Below are 15,610 nucleotides of genomic sequence, written 5' to 3'. Positions count from 1 at the left end.
GGCAATTGGTGGAATTTAGCTATCAAGTCAAGGAAAGTTGGACACAAGGACCAAAGTGAAACTAATACACAGAGGGGCACAAAAGAGGCTCTTCTCGCTAATAGAGGTACTTGCATCTTCTTATTTAAAATGGAGTAAGGTTCACATGAACTTGGCAGAGCTAGTAATCACATATATATTTGACAATCACTCATAACTTTAAAAAATCTGACATGATAAGGAAGATATATGTAATATTATTTGTTGTAAGATGAGTATTTTTTTACAGGAACGTACACTGTTGAGAGATTAATTACACAGGCAGACATATTAAATCACAGAGCACATTCAATAAAATCAGTCTAGATTATATTCCACAAGTCAGATCAGTGCAGTAACACACCTTTATGTACCTGCAACAGTTGGAACTCAGTGATGTAGGAGTCACCTGGGCAGGTGATCACAAGTGCACATTTCAGAAGCTATCTTTGGGCCATCCGTGGTCCTTGGTCTTACCTTGCTTGCCTCTGAAATGTGCAGTATACATAAAACAGGTCTACATAGTATGACGTGTATGGGGTGCCTGTGGACATGAAGGAGTTATAAATCATAAGGTAAACCTGCTAAAGATGCTGGAAAAAGTTATGAATATTTTCTGCGGTAATAAATATCAGTTTTTTCAGTCTATATTTTATTTATCTGCTTTTGTTTACTTGTATGTGTTTTGTATGAAAATAAAACGACTGAGTCAGTCACGGAAATGTACCACTCAGGTTATTGAATCTTATAATAAAACAATGATTTACAAACTGCTTTCTTGCTTTTTCCTTGTTACACTTTCTATTTTTTTTCACACAGAACCAAAAAATGTATTTTTCTCCTGTAACTACCTTTTAGTTGTGATGGAATGCACCTGAAATTGTTTAACCAAAAGACAGGAGGCAGTTACCTTCAATAATACGTGCTAACATGCTGAAAAAAATGCTTTTCCTGACAGACTCCATGGCAGCCTACGTGTGGGTTAACCCCGCCTCCTCTCCAATGCTATAGGACCCCATTCCCGTAAATGAGCACTCACCACTACCTACTGCATTCCTTTTTTGTCCTCCTCCAATGGACCTACGTATGATGTTCACGTCCGATCGTATGGATCCAAGATGGTGGCATACCTCATGCGGTGCAGCTCAGGGCCCAGCCACGGGCGGGCGAGTAGCGTTAAGAGGCTGGAGTTATACCCCTTTGGTGGAGGGATGGTCGCCTCTGTATGCCGGATGGATGGATGCATCAATGGCTGGCAAGGTCGGCAACAATGTTTGTTTTCTCCATGGCAGTTGTTGTTTGTGTGGTCTGTCTTTCTCTTAAAGCTTCCCAGTTCATACAAAGCCTTGTGTGGCCGTTCTTGGACCGTTCTACCCCTCATGGAGCGCTTGTGCATTCCAGCTCGCCTTGGCACTTCCGGGTGCGGCCGTCCGCGCTGCTCGCGCATGCGCAGTAGCCTCCTTGGGACAGAGGCTTGGCTTGCACATGTGCAGAGCGGCGGATCACTCGGCAGCCGCACATGCGTAGTACGGTCGCCACCCTACGGTGCAGGTGCGAAGTAGGGGCGATGACGTCACGGGCAGGGAGTTTAAATTCCGCTCCTAGCTCCTGCATAATGGGAATTCCCTGGCAGTGAGTGGGAGTGGAGCGGGTTTTCCCCATACCTAGCCCTGGTTTATTTCTCAGGTGAGTGCCTGCCTGCCTGGCTACACTAAGGCAATGTGCATTGTTTTAAAATGAAAAAAAAAAATATATAGAAAGAAAAATATATATTTATTTATATGTTATAAATAAATATATAATAAAAGGGAAAATAGTATATATATATATATATATATATATATATATATATACATATGGAGAAAAATATATAAAATATTTTAAAATATACATATAAATAATATATTGTGGATCATAAATTGATTTATTAATTTTTGTTTGACATATGCACATATAGTTACCTTGGGGCAAGATTATTTTATAATTCCCCTCACTGGTGCCTTGGCTTTTTTCAGGGCATTTTTTGTCTGCAGACCACCCGTACTGTGTCACTGTTCGTCCAGAGGTCATGGACAATTCACCGCCTTTAAGTGGCCAGCCCTCACGCACAAGGTATGTGCTTGTGAGGGGAGGGGTTTAGCTTCAGTCGCAAATACTTGCGTTTTCTGATGTTATGTCTTGCCTTTCCCCTCCCCTTCTCTGTTTTCTTTCCAGCCCTTCTAGATTGGACCCTCAGATCATGGTCCAGAATGACAAAGACCTTGCCAGGCCACAATACCAATCATCTTCAAGATCCAGACGAGACTCTCCATCTGGAAGCCACCACCAGGGGAGACGTTCTCATTCCTCCTCCAGACACCGCTCCCACCGCCATGACAGCCGCTCTGATCGAAGAGCCTGCTGGGGATGTGGAACACGAGTTCCGGAGGGCAAGTCACTGTGTGACCATTGCTATGCCCGTGCGGTCAGGGAAAAAGACGGAGAACCAACGTTTGGAGTCTCTCGTAAAACGTGTGGTGCAACAATCCCTGAAAGAGATGGATACACCCCACACGCTGAGCCAGTCTACTACTTTATCTGGCCCTCCGGCTGATGAGGCCCGTGATGATCCGGGCACTTCCCAGTCTTACGTTGCCTCTCTTGACTCTTCGGATGATGATCCCCAGGAAGAAGAAGAAATCGAAGGCTTTGACTTCAGTATGGTTTCGCCATTAATAAAAGCTATCAAGGAGGCCCTTAAATGGGAAGACCCCTCCACCCCCCCAGCCAAGCAGAAAAAATTCTTTAAACATCTGGGGAAAGAACGCTCAAATTTTCCGCTCCTTTCTGAACTTAAAGACATCATAGACGAGGAATGGAGTAAGACGGACAGGAAGTCCTCCATGTCAAATAAAACCTCCAGATTATATCCCTTCAAGTCAGAGGAGGTGAAGTATCTGGAAAATGCTCCTCTTGTGGATGCAGCCCTAATGCGTCTGGCCAAACATATTACGCTCCCTTTGGAAGATGCGGCGTCCTTCAAGGCCGGTCTTGAAAGAAGCATAGACCAGGATTTGAAGAAAATTTACGGGCTGGCCGGCACGGCCTGTAACCGGCCCTGGCACTTGCGGCCATGTCGAAGGCCATGGAGGCCTGGACGGAGAATGTGGATTCCTTCCTTAAGGATGTTTCGGAGGAGCTAGCCGGAAGTTCAGCAGCTGCAGAACTGAAATTAGTGGCAGTCTTCCTGGGGGAGGCATCCACGAATTTGATCCACCTATTGCCGCGAATTATGTTGTCATCGGTCACGGCCAAACGGGCTTTGTGGTTACGTCCTTGGCTTGCTGACCCGGTTTCCAAGCAAGCCTGGTGTAAAATCCTCTTTGAGGGATCTTCACTGTTCGGCAACAAGTTAGACGATGCCATAACACGGGCCACGGGTGGCAAGTCAGGCTTCCTCCCCCAGGACAGGCGTCTACTTGGACGGAAGAAACCCCAGTTCAGAAGACGCACTCCGGAGTGCTCTAGGGAAGCACGCTCATACAAGCCCGGCAGAGACTTCAGGAAAAATTGGAGCAGAGGTCAGGCATCCTTTCAAAAGCCCGCTAAAGGCCAGACATCCAGCGGTCGTGAGCAGGGAAGTCTTTTTGAGATTGCGCCCTGCCCAGGCGGGTCGGGTGGGGGCTCGTCTGCTCCTCTTCCGACACGTCTGGGTGGCCTCAATCTCTGACTTTTGGGTAATAAGGACAGTCTCGTCAGGTCACAGATGGACCTTCTCCAGTACTCCTCACCCCAGATTTGTCTCCGCTCTTCTTCCTCAGTCGGAGGAACAGAAACAAGTGTTGCTGTCCTATGTGGACCTCCTGAAGACTCAGGGAGCAATGGTACACGTCCTGAAGGACGAATGGTTCCAGGGGATATACTCCCCTCTCTTCTTAGTTCAAAAAAAGAGTGGCTGTTGGCGCCCAGTCATAGACCTGACCTACCTCAACGTATTTATAGAGCACGGGAAATTCAAAATGGAAACCCTGTCGACCATCCAGCGAGCCATACAGCCAGGCGATTGGATGATTTTCATCGACTTGAAGGATGCTTATTTCCACATCCCAGTAGAAAAGGAATTTCACAAATACCTCCGATTCCAAGTCGGGCAAGATCATCTTCAATTTATCTGCCTCCCCTTCGGGCTGACAACGTCCCCCCGGGTCTTTTCAAAGGTTCTCTTAGCCACAGTAGCATTCATAAGATTAAAGGGGGTACGTCTTTACCATTACCTCGATGACCTCCTAGTATTGTCTCAAAGCTGAGAGCAGTTGCTGGCCCACCGGGAACAAGTAATCTCCACCCTGTCCAGCTTCGAGTGGCTCCTGAACTTAGCAGAAAGTCATCTAAACCCAGCTCAATGCCTAATATACCTAGGAGCTCAGTTCGACACAGTGGAAAGCACCATCTCCCTTCCACTACAGAAAATCCCGGCTGTTCGAGACAGAATTTCCCGGGCCCTACACGCCCCACGCCTGAAAGTTTCCCAGTGCCTGGAAATTGTTGACACGATGGTCTCCATGACTCCCATGGTCAAATGGGCCTTGTGGAGATTACGTCCCTTCCAGTCAGGTTTCCTGCAACAATGGAAGACAGGGGACAAGAATCAAGTTATCCACATAACATCGACAATAAGGAACAGCCTCTTCTGGTGGCTTCAGCGCAAAAACCTTCTGACTTGTCACTCCATTGCTCCCATCTCTTGGGTCACGGTCATGAACGATGCCAGCGGTACCGGTTGGGGAGCCCTCTGCGGTTCGAACCTCGCTCAGGGCAGGTGGGATTCCTGCCTCCCCGACCCAGGTTCAAACGTCCTGGAACTTCGAGCGTCCTGGTGTGCCCTACAGTCCTTCTCTCACCTTCTGAAAGGGGAGTCAGTGTTGTTAAGGATGACAACACCACGTCGGTCACTTACGTGAAGAGGCAAGGGGGTACCCTGAGTTCCACTCTCCTTCGGGAAGTCGAGCCCATTCTATCGTGGGCACAGAAGAACCTTTCCAACATTTCAGCAGTCTTTGTCACAGGAGTCCAGAACACTCAAGCGGACTTCCTATCATGTACCGAGTTGGACAACAACGAATGGTCCCTTCATGTGCAGACGTTCAAGTGGATCTCGTCACTAGGAATCGATCCCGAAGTAGATCTGTTCGCCTCCCTCTACAACTTCAAGCTGAAGAAGTTTTATACCAGGGGCCGCTGCAGCCAGGCATTCGGAACAGACGCCCTGACGGATCAGTGGAGGTTCAGGAGGGCATATGCCTTTCCGCCACTTCCAGTTATCCTGAGATTCCTGCAGAGGCTCAGAGTGGAAGGAGTCGAAGTGGTGACAATAGCTCCATATTGGCCAAACAGGCCTTGGTTCCCTCTCCTTGTCCAACTCAGTTTCCGGGACCCAGTGCCTCTCCCTGTCAGGCCGGACCTTCTTTCTCAGGGGGCAGTCCTGCACCCTTGTCCGGCAGTGCTGAGACTGATGGTCTGGTTCTTGAGAGGGAGAGGCTAGAATCTCTTGGCTGTGCCTCTAGAGTGATCTCCACCCTCATGAGTTCAAGAAGATCTAGCACAAATAAGGTCTATGGTAGAATTTGGTCCAAATTCGTGGATTTTTGCTCTTCTAAGGGCAGGTCTTTTAGACACCCAGTAGTTCAAGATGTTCTCAGCTTCCTTCAAACAGGCCTAGATCTACCCTTATCCATCAGCTCTCTTAGAGTCCAGGTATCTGCACTATCGGCCTTCTCCAGTTCCTCTTGGGCGGTTCATCCATTAATTCGGCAATTTTTTTGCGGGGCTTCAAGACTCAAGCCCCAAAGGAAATCCAGATTTCCCAAGTGGGACCTTCCATTCGTCCTTGACTCAATCTCTGGACTCAGTACTACGGGGCCCTCCCCGCTCTCTATCAAGGACTTCTCAGCAAAAGTCGCTTTTTTAGTAGCCGTCACCTCGGCTAAAAGGGTCTCTGAAATCGGTTCACTGGGTCATGAAGAGCCCTTCCTGAAGTTCTTCCCGGACCGTGTAGTTCTCAACCCTATGCTGGGTTCTAACCCGAAAGTATCTTCGGTGTTCCACGATAATCAGGAGATTGTCCTACCTACGTTTAGATCTCCGGGGTCCTCCGAGACTCATCCTCTGGATGTAGGAGAAGCTATAAAGGAATATCTGAAAGTTACTTCTCCCTTTAGACATCCTGATCATCTCTTTGTTTTACACTCGGGCAGCAATAAAGGGAAGAAAGCCTCAATCAGGACACTCGCAGCCTGGATCGTGCAGACCATCCAACAAGCATACAGGGCTAAGGGCTTGGCTCCTCCAGAGGCGGTGACAGCTCACTCCACCAGGGGAATGGCAGCCTCGTGGGCGGCGGCCCGACATGTGGCTCCAGACACCATTTGTAAAGCGGCCTCTTGGGCCTCTATTAACACTTTCATGTCTCATTACTGTATAGAGCCTGCTTCACTGTCTTCTGTAAACTTTGGTTTGAGAATCCTATCGGTTGATAGGACAAATTAAAATTATGATTTGTTCAGCATACCCACCCGTGTGGTTGGCTAGTTATTTCCCACACGTAGACTGCCATGGAGTCTGTCAGGAAAAAGGAAAATTTATTATCAAATACTTACCGTAATTTTCCTTTGCTGATGGACTCCATGGCAGACGGAGTTCCCACCCATTGGTCAAAGAGTAGGCTAGTTACAGAACGCAGCAGCTAGTGGTGAGTGCTCATTTATGGGAATGGGGTCCTATAGCATTGGAGAGGAGGCGGGGTTAACCCACACGTAGGCTGCCATGGAGTCCATCAGGAAAAGAAAATTACGGTAAGCATTTGATAATAAATTTTCCTTTTTTTCTCATAAAAGAGGTGTCAGATTTTAGGCTGGATTCACACCTATGCATTTTTAGTGCTTTTTGCATATTGCATATTTGCACTACAGTCCATTTAACATGGTTTCCTATGGAACACATTCTGTAGTGCAAATCTGCAAAATCCAAAAGCACTAAAAATGCATAGGTGTGAATCCAGCCTTAAAGAGACTCTCTGTCACCAGCTTCAAGGTAAAAGCACAGAGACTGCAGTGTCTTTTATATAACATAAATAAATTTTATTCACGTGCAATGCACCGTTGAACTTACTAGCAAAATTTCAGGATAGAAATGATAGATCAATTCTCTAGTCAGCCCTCTCCTCTTCTGGCAATGTCTAAAGCTGGCCATAGGATCTATAAAAAACTAGGACAACTAAATGGGACTTTAAATGAGGACGCAGGGCAACTATCGCCCAGCGCCTCCATCCCTGGCAATTTGATAAATAAAAAAGAGAAGGGTGGGACTTTAAATGAAGTTTGCATCCCTAGAGGTGACACGATGCAAATGAAGGCGGACAGTACTCACAATATTAAGGCTATGAACATACAAACCATTGTAGAATCGGTATTGAGCAATCACTGATTTATTGTACAGAGTTAACGGTAATAATGGTATTTACACAGTAAAATAGTGACAGAATAGATACATAGTTTAAAACATATACAATATATACTAGTGATAATAATAGCATAGTATATTGATATCAAGGTTGGTTCATGCTGTACATATGGTAAAAAGCAATTCACTTTCATTGAAGCGTGTCTCCTTGGTAGGAAAAATAACTGTAGTTATTGATACAGTCCAATTGGTAAAAAGAACAGTTGGTAGTGTTGAAAGGTAGGAATAATAAGGCATCTATTGGCTCTACGCGTTTCGTGGCAACTGCCACTCATCAGGAGAAAAATTGAGAGAAATGTCTAGGTATAGAAACACATAATTAGTTTGTGTAAAGTAAACAACGGATTGAGTTATGTAGGGAGAGGAGAAAGGAGGGGAGGGGTAGTGTCCCCATTTACCACGAACACTTACAATAGTGCCAATGAGACTGGACACGGGTATGGAGGGCCGAAATCCAGCCGGGCAACAAACATCAGTCCCGGGAGCTGAGGTGGATAAACCCAACCAAGGATGGATATCAGGGGGAGACAGAATACCTAGGGGGTGGGTAAACAGAATGTGTGAAAAGTGAGGTGCAGGAATGGTAGATAAATGTAAGAAAATGGAGGGGGCGGGGGAGAGAGGTAAAAATAATTATAAAAATTATATAATAATAACAATTATATAATACAATAAACTAGTGGGTAAAATAAAATGGTGATAAGGTAAATAAATATATGGAAAAAAGGTAATAAAAATGAAGTGTGAAGGCTGTGAATGTAATGGAAGGGTATAGGAAAGGTGGGGTCCGGTGAGATACCTAGAGGTGACAAAATGACTTGTTTGATAGTAATGGGGTAGTGTAGAAAAAGAGGAGGTCAAACAGAGAGCCCCAAGGGTGGGCAAAGCTCATAGCACCAAAGGGAAATGGGAATAGAAAAAGATTATATAGGAACGTGGAAAGATAGTGAGGGAAGTTGGTAGATATACCTAGAAGCTTAATAAAGCTGGTGAGGTGAAATGGTTCCTCGTGGTGATGGATTCCAAGCCCTGAGGGAGACTAACTGGCCCCGAGGGAGTATATATACTCCACTTGGATGGTTGGTGTCCACCAACGGCACGCTAGAACAGCCTCAAGGAGAGGGGGAGTTGGCGCCAGAAAGCAGAAGGGGCGGGACCCGCCCGACCCCGTCTAGCGCCAATCACCTCATGAGAGGCGTCAGGTGGAAAGGTGGCGTCAGCACGCTAGCGTCATTGGAAGCGACGCAGTGTGAACGGCGTCACCGGCGTGACGTCGATGCGCAATTGGGCGTCCCCCCGATCCCTGAACAACCCCCTGAGGAGAGAGGGGAAAGGGGCGGGCCCCAGGAGCGCATCGCAGCTCCCTGAACTGGGCACGTCTCGGCCTGGAGACGGCCCAAGACACAACCATAGCCCAGCAATCATAAAGCAGCACAAGAGTGAACATAACAATAGTGGTAATTCTAAAATGTCTAAACTGCTCTGCACCTATAGTAAACATATAACTCAGTGTACATAGTAGACACAAAGGTGTTTGAATAGCTAGACATCTGTTCATAGCCTTAATATTGTGAGTACTGTCCGCCTTCATTTGCATCGTGTCACCTCTAGGGATGCAAACTTCATCTAAAGTCCCACCCTTCTCTTTTTTATTTCTTAAAGCTGGCCATAAATGAATAGAACTTCAAAATGAAAATTCTTGAGAAAAGTCTTAGGAAAATTTGTACGAGAATTCCCAAAATATTCTCAGAACATTCTTTGTTGTTCGAATTATTTAATTTGCTTTTAACATTTGATTTGGGAATGAATGGACTTTACCGAATGAAAATCAAATACGCTGTCAGAAATTTGTTCATTCAAAAAAAAAATTTCATTCTAGTCCTTCAAATTTTCTCATCGCTGCGGTCAAAAATGAATGTCGATTTGACCCACTAATGATTAGAAAAACAAACCAATTTTCTTAAAACTTTCTTTTCCCAAGAATTTTCATTCAAAATTCTACTCATCTATGGCCAGCTTAAAGGATAAGTTCACTTTAAAAAAAAAAAATAATAAAAATAATAAATGCACATTTTTTTGCAGGTAAATAAAATTAGCATTTTTTTTTTTTTTTGGAGCCTGTAAAGCATCTGCTGATCGCTGGTGCCATGCAGGTCTCCTGTAGATCTGTCATTGTATCTGTGTGCTACACTGACAGGAAGAATCAATGAACTACTGTGGGGCTCCACAGCGCAGTGGTAGTTCATTGAGAACTACAAGCTAACAGCTGAAAAGGATGTCGTGGCATGTAGTTCTGTGTGAGCTGTGTGAATGAATGACGTGGCGTTGTGGGTGGAGCCCCGCACGACCGCGCTGATTTAAAGAAATAACAGCTGGTACGGGGAACTTTTCCCTGTACTGCAGTCGGGGGGGGGGGGGGGGGGCTGCAGCGACTGCAGCATTGGGAACATGTTACATGCATTTTCCACCCTAAGAGCGGGTGGAACATGTAACATGTTCCCAAAGGTAAACCTATCCTTTAAGCAAGATCTGGCCTAGCTCCCCTGCCCCTATACAGTCCCTGACAAAAGTCTTGTCGCTTGTGTACAAATTGACCTGAAGTGCCACTAAAATATATTTCTAATCAAGATTTTGTTACAAGAAATGGGTCATTTTAATCCCAACAGCTTTTGTAATAATGTTTCAGTGCAAAACGAAACTGACAAAAAGTATTCTAATATTCACAGCTTGGTAAAGCCCCTTGAGTCAATTTTTGCCAAGACATAAGTGTTGTCGCCTTGTTATATGAGCTTCACCTGTGACTAATAATGGATCAATTAGGTCTCAGGTGTGTATAAAAAGAACACCAGTACACTAGACCTCAACTGCAACTAGACCTCTGCAAACATGCCTAAGATTCACCCGGAGACTAAAGTGTTGATTATCAAGAGGCTGAAGACCAGATCACTGCTGATGTGGCAGACACCTTCAATGTGTCTCAGCGTCAAGTTCAGAGGATAAAAAAAAGATTTGAAGAGACTGGAGACGTTTTGGACAAGGCCAGGTCAGGCCGACCCCGCAAGACAACTGCTCGAGAGAACCGTTTGTTGGCTCAAAAATCCAAGGCCAGCCCATTTTCCACTGCAGCAGAGCTCCACGAGACCTGGTCACCTGAAGTCCCTGTGTCAACCAGAACAGTTTGTCGGATTCTGTCTCGAAATGGCCTCCATGGTCGAATCAGTGCCCATAAACCAGCACTTCAGGGCTTTTGGATGTCTACAGAAGGTAGGCTTTTACAGGTAAGTGACATGCAAAAACTACATTAAATGCACATATCTTTTGTGATTGGTAAAATAAATGGTCTGGTGACAGGGTTTCTTTAAGTTTTAATAATTTACTGGTGTACATAATTAATGTAAGAAGGCTTCAGACAATGCTCCCTAGAAAATGCAATAACTCTCTCCAGAAGGATAAAATTACTGAGCCAGTTCCATTTTTGCATGGCAAGCTCTTTGAGTGAATGTTCAACCCAGTGGGAGTGTTGAAATATGAGATGAAGATGTAAACCTTTGAACATAAAAGATGCATCCTAAGAAATCTTCAAGTTTTCTAGGGCGTATCTCCTATGTTCAGTTCCTCTTCCCCTTCTGCGGCTCCCCATTGCTCAAAATTTAAGGCAGTAATTGCTAAATATTACGTAGCAGGAGTGGCTGTCTGTATTTACTGTTTGTTCATACATATGTACATTAAATGTGTGACCTTTTTGATTTGCATATGACATTGGTTAAAGAAACTATTAAACTCTATTCCTTTATAATACCTTATTAACCCATAATTAATACTGATCACCCCTAATTAACTCCTTCCTCATTTTAGCTATTTTTTGGCTGATATTTTTTTACCATTTAATATTAACAGTTATTTAATTCCCATTATCTTTTTTCCGGTCTTGCATAAAACAAAAGAAACCAGAACCAGAAATATCATTTTAAAAAGTAAAAGTTATATAGACAAGTTATACAATAGAATGTATGTTTATTTATAGTAAAACTACTTTTTTAAAACCAACACTGGTCAATATTGATTTTCTTTTTCTATTTCTATCTGTTTATTGATTACATGGAAAATAATGGACATGGACTTTAAAGTAAGCATGTTCAATGTGGCCAGAAAATTAGTCAAAAAAATTAACCCCCCTAGCGGTATTCCCGAGTCTGGCTCGGCGTGGATTTTCAATACCAAATGCGGTAACCCCGAGCCAGATTGCATCGCAGGATCCTTGTAGAGGTTACTTACCTTGTCCCCTGGATCCTGCGATGTCCCCCCGCTGTGATCTGCGAGCCGCCGTGTCTCGCTCGATTCACAGTGCCGAGCTCCGTTCCCTGCGAGTGTTGCGACGCACGGGGACGGAGTTGGTTGCCAAATTCAAAAAGTAAAACACACAGTACAGATACAGTATACTGTAATCTTACAGATTACAGTACTGTATCAAATAATTACACATCCCCTTTGTCCCTAGTGGTCTGTCCAGTGTCCTGCATGCAGTTTTATATTATAAAAACTGTTCTTTCTGCCTGGAAACTGGAGATTGTCCATAGCAACCAAAACTGTCCCTTTACATCAAAAGTGGTTTTAGACCAGCTAGAAAACAGCGATAATAAATTAGAATCACTTGCAGAATTGAGCAATAGTGATTTGTGGGGAAATCCGTCATCAAACACTAAAAGTAACGAAAGGGACAATTCTGCAACTGAGCAAATTTCAGTGTTTTTGATTTGATTACATTATTGAATATTTTTTATTATTATTATATTATTATTTGTTATACTTATTTATAGTTATTTATTATATTATAATTTTTTATTTCATTTTTCAAACTTTATCATACCTGGGATGTCTACTAGTCTCTTGTTTGGACAGATTTAAGTGAATTATTCCTAAGAATTACAGGCCTACAATATAAAATGCCAAATTTCTGTGCAAAATAATTGTACCGCTTTCAGCATCAAAAATCTGAAATAATCTTACCACCAGGGAGGTTAATAAAAATATATATGTATTATCTGGACAGTGAAAAAACTGTCTCATATTGAATACAGTAATTGATAAACATGCAAAAAATATAGACATTAAAGACGATTGTCCTAGAAATAGATCATACCATAAAAGTACAGTACACAATATGGCATAAAATATCATCCTCCATGTTTATGTGACTTTCAAACAGAGTGGTATAATAATAATAAATCCAACTGAGCTAAAATCAAATAGACCATCTATATAAGACATAAGATGCATCCAGATATGCCCGACATATTTCGTGGCTAAAAAACACTTCCTCAGGGGCGGGTGCATCTAAATAAATAGAGAAAGATAAATAAGCCAGTATAATACAGTGTAGACAGGGAAAATTAATAAAATAATATGTAAGAGACAGTAAACAACTATCACTCACATACGAACAAAGCCTGGAACCTGCAAGACCCAAACCTGGAGGCTGCTTATAGTGTCCATACTGAGAACTGTGGTGGATAGGACCCCCCCTTCTTTTTTAAATATTGCCAAAAGAATTCCAAGCTTGTTCCCAAAAAACAGCAAGTGTCTTACTTTGTTATCTGTTATGGAAAAAAAAAAAGAAAAAAAAGAAAAGTCAGCAGCTACAAGTACTGCAGCTGCTGACAGTCCCATCCCCCCTACAGTTAGAACACACCTAGGGAACACAGTTAACCTTGCTCACCCCCTAGTGTTAACCCCTTCCCTGCCAGTGACATTTATACAGTAATCAGTGCATTTTTATAGCACTGATCGCTGTATAATTGTCAATGGTCCCAAAATAGTGTCAAAAGTGTCCAATGTGTCCAACGCAATATCGCAGTCCCGATAAAAATCGCAGATCGCCGCCAATACTAGTAAAAAAAATAAATAAATAAAAATGCCATAAATCTATCCCCTATTTTGTATACGCTATAACTTTTGCGCAAACCAATCAATATTCACTTATTGTGATTTTTTTTTTTTTACCAAAAATATGTAGAAGAATATATATTGGCCTAAACTGAAGAAAAAATTGGTTTTAGTTTTTAATTACTTTTACAAATTGGGATATTTATTATAGCAAAAAGTAAAAGATACTGTGTTTTTTTTCAAAATTGACGCTCTTCTTTTGTTTATAGTGCAAAAAATAAAAACCGCAGAGGTGACCAAATATCACCAAAAGAAAGCTCTATTTCTGGGAAAAAAGGATGTCAATTTTGTTTGGGTACATCGTCGCACGACCGCGCAATTGTCAGTTAAAGCGACGCAGTGCAGTATTGCAAAAATGGCCTGGTCATTGAGCAGCCAAATCTTCCGGGGCTGAAGTGGTTAAGGGCACAGGTCATACACCATGGCAAGGCTGAACACAGCAACAAGACACAAGGTAGTTATCCAGCATCAGCAAGGTCTCTCCCAGGCAAAGATTTCAAAGCAGACTGGGGTTTCAAAATGTGATGTTCAAGCTCTTTTGAAGAAGCAATAAAAAACAGCCAACATTGAGCACCGTAGACGCAGTGGTCGGCCAAGGAAACTTAAGGCAGCAAATGAAAGACACATCATGCCTACTTCCCTACTTCCCAGCAGTGCCATTAGCACAGAACTGGCAGAAACCAGTGAGACCCAGGTACATCATCTACTGTCCAGATTATTCAGGCCAGAAGTGGTCTTCATGGATCAATTGCAGCCAAAAAGACATACCTGTGATGTGGAAACAAGGCTAAGCAACTCTACTATGCATGTAAAGATATGAACGGGGGTGCAGAAAAATGGAACAATTAATACCCCCTCTGTAGCATGGGTGTGAGAAAATAGTGGCTCCTTCAGGGGCAATCTCTGCAGATGTAGCTAGCATAATAAAACCTGATCTAAACGGTTTTCTGCATTGAAAATAGACTTTCAGGAATTTGCAAAGCTGGATTGGGTACTTTATCTGGATCTGACCAGATCCAGGTCTCTACTACATACTTCAGAGCACTCCCAGTTCGCTAAATAGGTTCAGGATCCATTTTCAACTTCTGAGATTGGGAATAACAGCTTACATCAGGGGGCTTTCTTTATTTGTAAAGCCTAATTTTTTTTTATTAAAATAAAAAAGATGTTATACCTATCTGCTCTGTACAATGCCCTTACCTCCCCTTCTTGAGTCCCTCGCCAGCGCTTTTCAATCCCACATTCCTGCATATGCCCCATAACAAGCCATTTGCTATGAGGGCACACATGGGGGTGCACTTCTGAGCCTGGCTGTATGCATCCATAGACACACAGTGTGGCAACGTCTCCTGCTGCTGCATGAGTCTCCTGTGAGATCAGGAAGTGAAGAGAGAAGACCGCAGCCAGGCACAGCTCTGGATGGCTGACAGGCTCACGTAAGTGTTTAGAGAGGGTAGATGGGGAACAGTTAGTGAGGAGTTTCTTTACCTTAATGCAGGGAATGCATTAAGGTTAAAAAAAAAAAAACACACACACACAAGACATATGCATACTTTCTGCATGAACACATATTCTTGCTGGCAGAGCTACCAGAAGATCCACGTAAAATACATGCCTAAAGTACTCTCATGTAGACGTGTACAATTTATCTAATTGTGTATGCTTGCTAGCACATGTTTATGCATGTACACTGGTAATTCTGCAGATCTGTGTGGCCCTGGACACAGCTCTGTCCTGTTTTTTTTTTTTTTTGCAACTAAATGCAGCGCACATTTTTGCTTGTAGTTGCAGCAGTGTGTATGGCCTCAGTGATCGGCAGGGCCGTCTTTAATATTGATTGGACCCTGGGCAAAACTTTTCTTGGGCACCCCCCATGCAGTTTCGCTCTCCACCTGCTCTGAGACATACAATAAATAGCAGCTAGACTCAAAATCAGTTTACTGAATCAGATCAGGCAGCTATTGCGATTGGTTGCCAGAGGTTACAGTGTATCTTTACTGCTCATTGACTGGTTGCTAGAGGTTACAGCACACATTATGGCTCACTGATTAGTTGCTAGAGTTTACAGCACATGATTTCTGCTTGTTGATTACTGTGGATATGACCTCAGGGGGGCATGATATACATATCAATGCCGCCGGCCACCACTATT

Source organism: Aquarana catesbeiana, linkage group LG01, assembly GCF_042186555.1.
Source record: "Aquarana catesbeiana isolate 2022-GZ linkage group LG01, ASM4218655v1, whole genome shotgun sequence".
NCBI lineage: Eukaryota > Metazoa > Chordata > Amphibia > Anura > Ranidae > Aquarana > Aquarana catesbeiana.
The sequence above is the reverse complement of the archived record's forward strand: the minus strand, read 5'-3'. Positions refer to the sequence as shown.